General features: G+C 36.8%; 1 long non-coding RNA gene across 1 annotated transcript; it reads left to right on the top strand.

Annotated features, from left to right (window-relative positions):
* Positions 1 to 5729: 5729 nt before the first annotated feature.
* Positions 5730 to 8727, top strand: LOC146561769 (uncharacterized). Its single transcript, XR_014894757.1, has 3 exons — positions 5730 to 6402; positions 7574 to 7668; positions 7803 to 8727. It is a non-coding gene; the product is annotated as an uncharacterized LOC146561769 (long non-coding RNA).
* Positions 8728 to 10453: the final 1726 nt, after the last annotated feature.

Here is a 10453-nt window from a genome sequence, read left to right as displayed (position 1 = left end):
GTTACACCATCTTTATATTTTATTTTCACTATATATGAAAGTTGCTAATATGTAAGAAATGTTTATTCTCTGAATCTGTAATATATGGTGCATTTTGTTTGTATGTTTATATATATATATATATATATATTTATTTATTTTTTTTTTTTTAATACTTTAATTAAATTTATGCATATATTACAATCTCTCGTTGGGAGACAACATTTGTGCAACAACATCTTGAAAAGGTTGAATAAGAAATCAAACGAAAAAAAAAACCCACATATATACATATACATAAATATATGAAGGCCATTTTTATGACATAACAGTTTCCTTTCTGCGAACACTTTAACATACATGTGGCTTACTTAGTACACCAAAAACACAATCATTAAAAGGATAGAGATTGAGTCCCATTGTCGCATATCAAAGCAGCCTCTTTACATGAATCCCTCAGTAATTCTAAAGATGACAAAAAAGATTTTAATTCAATTTTCAATACAGTTAGGGAAGGTCTTTTACTTTGCCATTTGCATTTGTGTATGTGGTATTTGCCCATAATTATCACCACCTTGTGTAGCATGGACAGTTCCTTAGATGGATCACCATTATTATATAAAACTTGTGTTCGAGTCAGTGGGGTCATCCCATCTATTCTTATACTCAACCAGTCTACTAGATCTTGCCAAAAGTCAGTTGTTACTGAGCAGGAAAAAAACAAATGATCAATACTTTCCGCATTTTGTGAACAAAATCCACATGGCTCTACCTCAAACCCAAACCTTTTTTTTAAGCATTTCGGCTGCTGGGTAATATCCATTAATTATTTTAAATTGCATTTCTTTGACTTTGGGGGGGATAGGCCATTTTAAAAAGTGCGTATATTTGTTCGTTATTTTAACATTACTCCCTTTTAGTTTTGTGTTACTGTTAAAGTCGTGAAATAATTTGTTTTTAAATATCTTGTTCATGGTTTTATTATTACAGTTTTTATCCGTCAAAAGAATCTGGTTTAGATGTAAAGAAGGTAGACTAATTTGTGCCTTAGAGTAATACAAATAACCTTGAATCAAACTCAACAGAGGTAAGGGGATTGCCTTACAAACCTTGTCATATTCTCTAAGGGAACACTGAATGTTAAACTTAGCATTAAAAACACCCACTGAGAGAAACTGACCCCTTTCATCAAGTAAGTCCGTTATAAAGATTATGTTTTTTTCAAACCACTCTTTAATAAACAATGACTTCTTATTAATTGTAATTGTTCTGTTATTCCACAAGGTGGAGCAATGTGGTGAAAAGTTATGGGCAAACACCATCTTCCAATAAGACAAGACCTGCTTATGATATTCTGACAGTTTCACAGGCAACTTCAATATATCAAAATCACATTTCAGGAGAAAATCCAACCCTCCCACCTTTTTGAAAATATTTTTTGGGATATGGAACCATATGGAGTCAGGTTTCAAGAGGAAGGCTTTTATCCAGTTTATTTTAAATACTCCAACCATTGATTGAAAATCAATTGACTTTATACCACCTTTAGCGTAATCTTTGACAAGTTGTGATTTTTTAATGTAATGTGTTTTATTGCGCCAAATGAATTGATAGATTATAGAGTTAATCTTTTTAATGCTTTTCGGGGTAATGTATAGTGAGTATGCTGGATAAACCATCTTTGAGACGCCCTCTGATTTGGATAATAGATTGCGTCCAAAAATTGTAATATCTCTCGTCAACCAATGATTTAGTGTTTTGGACATGCCATCAATTTTGTCTTTTAGGTTTTTTGATTCTCTAGTGTTGATGTCTTTGTCTAAATAGATGCCTAGATACTTAACTTCATTTTTCACTGGAATCGTCCCCATGCTATTTTCCAAACAATCATAAAGTGGCAAAAGTTCACACTTCTTTAGGTTCAGACACAAGCCTGAAGCTTTAGAAAAAATTGAAATGACATTCAATGCTTTCTCGAGTATTGATTTATCCTTTAAAAATATTACTGTGTCATCTGCAAACTGACTTATTTCCAGTTCAATATCAAAAATGTTTATTCCTTCGATGTCTGAATGGTTCACAATGAGGTAAGCCATTAATTGAGTGCAAAGAATAAATAATTTTGGAGAAATTGGGCAACCCTGTCGAATTCCACAGAATATGTCTATCCTAGATGTTATGCCTGGATTGAGCGAAACATAACTATAAATTTGCTTGTAGAACAGTTTGATCACTTTGCAAAATTTGTTTCCAAATCCAAAAAGTTCTAAAGATCTAAATAAAAAATTATGGTCTATTGAATCAAATGCTTTAAAAAAGTCAATAAATAGTATTAAACTTTCTGAATTAATAAAGGATCGATAGTCAATCATATCTAATATTAATCTTATGTTATTATGAATCTGCCTTCCTTTAATAAACGCTGATTGGCACTCATCAATCAATTTGGTTAAGACGCTTTTAAGCCTATTTGCATATACTAAGGCTAATAATTTGTAGTCGTTACATAAAAGTGTTATGGGTCTCCAATTGTCTAGCATTTGTAAATCTTTGTTTGGTTTGGGTAATAAGGTTATTAATCCTGTTTTCATTGTTGGGGATAGTTCTTCATTTTTTAAACAATCCAAAAAGCCATTAAATAACAAATCTTTAATGTCTTGCCAAAAGGTTTTATAAAATTCAATCGTTAAACCATCAATTCCAGGCGATTTTCCATTTTTCATTTGTTTTAGAGCTGTATCTAATTCGGATATTTTCAAATCTTCTTCTAACCATGTTTTATCATCCTCTTCCAATTTTTTAACCTGATCTTTAATCATACCAAAAAAGATATCTGCATTTTCTTTTTCAGTTCTTGATTTATACAGATTACTATAGAACATGTTAATTTCCTCACTTATTTTGTTTGGTTCCTCAATTATAGTACCATCCTTACTCAATTTAGTTATTTTTTTCTTTGTTTGTCTACGCTTCTCTAGACTATAGAAATAAGATGAATTTTTTTCTCCATGTTCAATCCACTTGGCTCTAGACCTTACATATGCTCCTTTAGCTTTAATCAAGTACACCTCATCTAGCTTATTTTGTAAAGATTGTAAGCGTTCTGACTCTTCCGCAGTCATACAGGGTTTACCACATAATAAATGAATTTGTTCAATTAGATTTTTCTGTTCACATACGCGTAGGGCAGACACTTTCTTTCCCGTTTCTATAGCTAATTGTTTCACATTATATTTAAACCATTCCCATTTACTGACATTAGTCATGCTCATATTGTTAATTTCTGATTTAAGTTCTTTAACTTGTTTACAGAAGTCTTCGTTTTGTAATAAACTATTGTTAAATTTCCATATGTTGTCAGATCTTTGTTGTTTACGTAGAGATAATAAGAGACTTATCAGACAATGATCAGTAAGTGGGGTTGACTGGGTCTCACATTTCGTAACATATGATGATACTGTTTGGGAGACAAGCCAATAATCTAATCTTGAACATACGTTTTTATTTGATGGACTAAACCAAGTATATTTCTTCGTATTTGGGTTTGTCATCCTCCAATAATCGATCATATTGGTTGTCGTACAAAAGTCACAAGTAATGCTATCGTGTTCTGGTTGATTTCCTCTTTGTGGTTGTCTGTCAAGCCATGAGTTAGGAGCCAGGTTAAAATCGCCTCCAGTTATCACCTGGGTAGAACCATATGTAGTACTCCACTTTGCAATTAATTTACTTAAGTTAGACATCATATTTCTATTTAGCGACCTGTTATTGTATCCATACACGTTAATAAGAATAATTTTCTGTTCACAGACTTCTACCAACACCATGATCCAATGCCCCATTCCGTCGCTTTTATGATCAATAACTCTCCCTGCAAATTTGTTGAATAAGATCATAACTCCTGCTGAGTGAGTAGTACCATGTGAATAAAGAATACTATCTCCCCATTGATGTTTCCAAAATGTTTCCTCTTCCTTACCAGAATGTGTTTCTTGTAAAAACAAAATGTTTGCCTTAATTTCCTTGCAGAATAAGAACATGGCCTTACGTTTGACATTGTTTTTTAAGCCTCGAACATTTAAGGAACTTAATAGAACAGTCATCTATAAGATAAAGAAAAAACAAAAACAAAAAACGCAGGAACAAAATACAAAACAAGAACAGTAACGGCTTCCTTGGCACTTACTAGAAGAAAAAAAAGTGCTTGAAGCAGGAATAAGCCTAATGTCCTACCTATGTAATCATAACAGTACTCCGACCCTATCACAGTACTACCCCTTTATATATGCGGCAATTTTAGCTCTGTATAGCTCACATTTAACTACGACTTTGCTTTTTGACCCTCTCCTATTTTTTATTTGTGTATTTTTAACAGATATGTATATATAAACATATATATACACATACATACCCACATTTTATGGTTAACTTGTAGTGACTTCTTCAAGTGCATCTCACAGATCGATCCTTTTACCGTCTATTATTGCATAACCCTCCTTTAGGAATGCTCTTTTGCCGTTGTTTCGAGCTTCCTGCACCTTGGGCCACAGCTTGATCCGAGCTTCACGGTCTTCTTTGGAGAAGTCTTCTTTAAATTTTATGTTCAGTTCTTTGCAGACCCTGGCCTCTTTGGATTTCCTCCATACTTCATCCCTTGCCGTCCTCATGCTGAACTGTATGATGATTGGTCTTGGCACCTTGTTGCTCACTGCATTGTCTTTCTTCCCCAGTCGGTGTACTGTATCAACCATGAGCTGCAGTTTTTCCACTGATACAGGAACCACTCTTGTTAGAATGCCGATCACTGTTTCACGTGTATTCTCGTTGTCCTTCTCTGTCAGACCCAAAATTCTGAGGTCCCATCTTCTGCGGTAACGTGCACTCTCCCGACAGCTCTCCTTTAATTCTTTGTTTTCCTTCATCAGCGACTCCACCTTCGTCGTCAGCTTGTCAATTTCCTCTCTGTTTTTTTGGGTCGCCTGTGTATTTACTTCAATGCGTTGTTCGAAGGCTTCCAACTTCTTTTCAAGCGAATCAAACCTTTCCTCGCATCTCTTTGTGAAGCCAAGTAAAACTTCATATACATTCTCGATGCTCACCTGCTTCTCAGTTATTTTGCTTTTCATTTTTTTGGGATTGGGACTTGGTAACGGAGTGTGGTCACCTATGGGTCTTCCGATCTCTTTCTGAAGTTCCATCTCTTCTATATCTTCATCCTCACATGCTTCCCGCATAGCAGCAAGGTTGTAATCATGGTCGGAGAGGCTACCTGTTAGCTTGGGGTTAGCCATTTTTATCGCTCTAAGTTTATCTTTGTGTCTGCCTGAAGGTCTGTCAAAGTAACTTCCAGGGGGTTTCGCTTGCGTTCTACTTCCTTTGGAGTAACAGTTTGTCAGTAAAGTATTTTACAGGACATCAAAATCACGTTTCTTAATCAGACCCGCAGATTGTACAACCGCTTATTCCGCCATCTTTCTCTCCCCCTTGTATGTTTATATTACTAATAAAAAAAAAAAAAAAAAAAAAAAACTACCCGATCCGTACCGGAAACCCGATCGGTACCCCGCATGCGCAAATCTTACGTCACTTCCTCTCTTTGCGACATTCAATATATTTGAATGATGCGGTTAGCGCCCAGTTAGCTCTTAGCATTTCTCAACAGCTCTGCCTTCTTTTCGACTGCCCGGGACATTTAAACAATGGATAATCCGTATACAAAGAAATTCATGCTTTTCTCGAGCGTTCCCCGATTGAGCAACAGCGCCGTAAAATAAGAAGAATGGCGCCTAATTACAGAGTTAATAATGCAGACTTTGTAATATCTCACGTGTAGATTCATCAGCCAGATGAAGTGTTTACTGACAATTGACAGTGATAGCGCACATCATCATCACTATTCCAACAATCCTCTCCTCACAGACAAGCATAAACACACTCGACTATCGCTAAATCAGATTTAACACACGTTTGTAATGACGATAAATCAGTTTATAATAGGGTTTATTCGCTCGGTCAGCAGGTGGCGGTATCCTCGTACACTGGGGAGTAAACTGCCATTAAACGAACAGAAGAAGAAGAAAACATCTGCACATGCGCGGTACGGATCGGGTAGACCCGATTTGTACGGTCAGACTTTACACATGCGCAGTAAAGATCGGAGAGTCCTGATCCGTAACTTTTTTTATTTTTCGTTTTTGTCTACATTGTACTGAAATGCTTCATTATTGCAAACATTTTAAGATATACTTGTTATTCTTAACATCTTAACAGATACTCTGACCCATAACTATCGTAAAACGCTACGACCGGAAGTAGAAACCTTTCGCGCATGCGGGGTACCGATCGGGTTTCCGGTACGGATCGGGTAGTGACACCCGTCTTTCAATGGCTGCTTCAATTTCAGCTTGAACCTCCAAACCGCAAGTAAGTAATCATTTTTTGTCATCTTTCCTTGCTGTCCCACTGGGCTGGACATTAGTTTAGTTTTTTTAGCTACATCTGGTGAAGTTGTGGTAAAATGCTGGTATTAGCCTATTCGTCGTAGCAAGCTAGCCTGAAGCTAATATTTGCTAAATTTAGGGACACCCGTGTCTCTTCAGGAGTTGGAGGCCGGTGTTCTAGGAGCGGATCTCAGGATCTCAACAGGCAGTGTTGGGCAGTAACATAATACATGCACCGGCGTTACGTATTTAAAATACAAAATATGAGTAAATGTATCCGTTACAGTTACCGTTCAATAGGTGATATTGAGAATACAGTTACTTTGTTGAAATAAATGGATTACATGGCGGTATTTTCCTGTTTCATATGTTAGGCTATGGTCTCTCTATTTTTGGTAATTCCACGCTGGTGGAAACCAAACAAAACACGCAATAAGAGCCTCTAAAAATTATTATACAAAAATTATTTAATATGAAGGCAATAGCAGAGTGTTACAGGCATCGCCCTAAAGAATGTAGCCTCATGGGCAGTGTAGTCCGTGCTGCAGGGAGAATGGACTGCCATACCCGTTATGTGTCTGTGAGCGAGGGAGGGAGAGAAAGGAAAAGTGCGAGCTGTCACGGAGCAGAAACGGGAGCTGGAAGCATGTAAATATAATAATAACCACTAAAGCCAAAAAGAGAGCCTGACGAGCCCAGCTGTAAGTAAGCTGTTAAGACTCGACTGTACACCGTGTTCGTGTTTTCCTCCAAAACAATAAGCAGCCTTTCAACGCCTCTCTCTGTCTCTCGCTAGCAAACTTGACCCAGACAACAAAGTAAAGCTAGTTTTCAGCTACGAGCCCGACACGAACCGGACGTATTAGCCAGAGGTCCCTTTAATACGGTTCGGAGCCGCTGACCTGTTTTATATACGCGCTGAATAGTTTTCTACACGAGATCGCTGCAGCCTTACCTAATGTCCACCTACAGTTACTCATTTATATTAAGATTTTAACATCTAGTTGGTGTTGGTGTGGCGAGTAGCCTTCAGTAATAGTAATAAATCACACAGCAATAGCACATTCATGTAGTTGTAAAGTATTCAGAATACATTAATCTATAATCTTTGGTAGAATACATTTTAAAATTAACCTTCCCAACACTGTCAACAGGTTAGCACCTCATACCACAGTGCATCAAAGCAGTCTCATGAGTGCTGGGAAGGACGAGCCCAGAGCCCAAAACAGACAGTGCAGGAGATGACAAGGTTAGTAATTGTATGGTGAAAATTATACTTTGTTATCTTGATTGGCAAAAGAAAAGTAAATACACAATCTGCTTCTCACATTTAGGGCATTTCCAAGATTTTTTTCAAAACTTCTTCCCTTTCTTTCATCACAGCTGTCCTGTGCCAGATGTTCTGTTGACCCACAGTGAGAGGCATCATTTCAGAAACACCAGGAAGACTGAAACTCGTCGCCAGGATCAAGCAGGGCTCGTGATCTTCACCAGCAGCTCCCTCACAAGAAGGATAAACCCAGCATTTCATGAACACTGATGGAGACCTTTGCTTTGTGTAATGTTAGAAGTACTCAGATAATCCTCAGAGGGTCTGGACTTTTACATAATAGAATAGAATTCAACTTTGTTGTCATTGCACAGGTACAGGGCAACGAAATGCAGTTTGCATCCATCCAGAAGTGCTTTAGCCATGATATAGATATATTACAATATATATTAGCAATAGTATAGATATGTAAGTATATTACAGAAATGGGTCTATTATGGTATGTTACAATGTACACGGTATGAAGTATGTTAAGAATATTCTATAACTATAAGTATGTACAGGCTGTAGTGAGTACAAACTGTACAGGCTATGAACAGGATATAAATATGAGAAACTACAGAAATCTGAGATATACAGTTATACAGAAATGTGAACTATGCAAATTATAAACAGTTGTAGGATTAAAAATCATCATATGTACAGAATGATTATTTACACAGAACTATACAGTAGTGCAGGTAAGTAATAGCTATAAGCTATAGTAATATCTTTAAGTCCTGTAGAAAGTTAAATATATGTTGTGCTCTCTGGTTACTCTGGTATGAATGACTCTGAATTACTTTATGATAAATAACACACTATTGTCAAAAACAGTGAAAGAATTCCAGATCACAAGTTTTTAGTTCAAATACAAGTAACAACCTTTGAGTTTTAATCAGGTTTTATTTAATTGTGTCAGAGAAAACATCACATGCTCTTCATGTAGCTGAGTACATTCAGTGTTTAAAATAGTGATGGTGAGATGAAGCCTCATGATGAACTGAAGCTTTCCATCCAATTGGTCGACTCATGGTTCGAAGCATTGTGATGATTCATTTGCTCTACTGCGCCATCAAGTGGACAATTCAAGTGAAGCGGGCTCTTTGATTATAATGATGTGTAAACCTTATGTACATCTGGATAATGACACAATAGTGTTTGGTGCTTCACTTTTTAATAAACTAAAAGACAGAAATCAGATTATAGGATGTGTAGTGTTGTTTATTTATATTTTGGTGTTTATCATTTGTGATATTTATTACTGTGTGCATACTTTATTAGGAGAGACAAAATTAAAAAAAAAAAAAAACATCTCTTCCTTGCTGGTTCCATCGAAGAAGAAATGCACAAGTAACTATGTAGCACGTACGTAATCCAATTCCACAACACGGTGTGATGGGGAATCAGCTGTTTTCCTGCCCATGTTATTTCGAATCTGGCGCGAACCGGTGAACCAGTCCCTGAATCAGTCACGTGGTACGGACTGCCCGCGAGGCCTCGAACGTCACTGCCTACGTAATCAAAGCAAGCCTCGATACGCGCTTCAGAAAAACGCCCCCGCGATTACCCGACGCACGATTCGAAGCTTCGACACACAGGACACATCACTAGTTTAAAACAGAAGCTGTGCAGGTCTGAGATCAGCAGTTTTCTGAAACACCAAACTGAGGTCCTGTTAATGCTGATGTATAGTGACACAGTTACAGGGGTGATTAATCCTTTTGACTTTTTGTCTTTAAATTTATCAATAAAAACAGCTGCAGCTTTCAGTGACAGCACATGTGGTACTTTAACCTTTGTACTGTTTTCTTCAGTTAATTTTGGAGTTACTACAAAGACTGAAGATATAGGATGATCTGTGTGCTGTCACTGGGTGGTGCTGAGGTCTGAATCTGAGGACGGCTCCTGTAATCACAAACAGAACAGAATCATCACAAACTGAAATATAAAGTTTATCTCAAATCTGAAATAGAGCTGATCCTTCTCCGTCCTCACACACTCGGGATCTGAAGTTGTTCAGTCCTACAGTTCTGCCGACAGCTGTTTATTTTTTTATTTGTTTTAAAGGCCTTATATACTAACACATTTTCTAATATCATGTTTACCTTTGAGTTGTTGATGCTTTATAAATGGACATCTGCAAAGATGAGATGATGGAGCAGGTTTCAGTCGAGGTTCAGTCTGCTGCTGCATCCTGGTCACAACATACAGAGGTGTTATCAGCTCAGTATTGAACAAGAAATATTAATGTTTCAAATTATTTGTCCTAAAGGATGCAAGCTGTACAGAGTACTGCACATGTGACTTTGTGAACATAACTCATTAAAAATAATTTGGACAGTTTTTTAACCTGAATATTTGTAACAAACTCAGTAAAAAAAAAAAAAAGCTAAAAAAAATAATCGGGGGAAAAATGTAACATTTTAAGTTAAGCTGACAAGCGGAAGTAGTTGGTTTCAGTACATAAGTATCGGGCTTTGCTATTTAATCCGTAGCTATTGACTAATGAGGGGAATTTAAAAGTTGGCTTTAATGTCCTTCCACATGTGGAAAGCGACAGAAAACATGCTGCTGTTTGCACATATTTAATAATCAGCTCTGCACAGGAGCAGAAGCAGAGTCCAGCCTGTTGCTCTTACAGTATAATACTCATAATAAGAGTACAGTAAGCGTGGTTAGTCACTGAGCAGCCCGGTGCGTTTCTCTTGATTTCTTTAGTCAG

The sequence above is a fragment of the Mchenga conophoros genome, linkage group LG13, assembly GCF_057382185.1.
Source record: "Mchenga conophoros isolate Kocher_MC1m ecotype Shallow Benthic linkage group LG13, M_conophoros_male_GT1.1, whole genome shotgun sequence".
Taxonomy (NCBI): domain Eukaryota; kingdom Metazoa; phylum Chordata; class Actinopteri; order Cichliformes; family Cichlidae; genus Mchenga; species Mchenga conophoros.
This window is presented reverse-complemented; position numbering and strand designations above follow the sequence as displayed.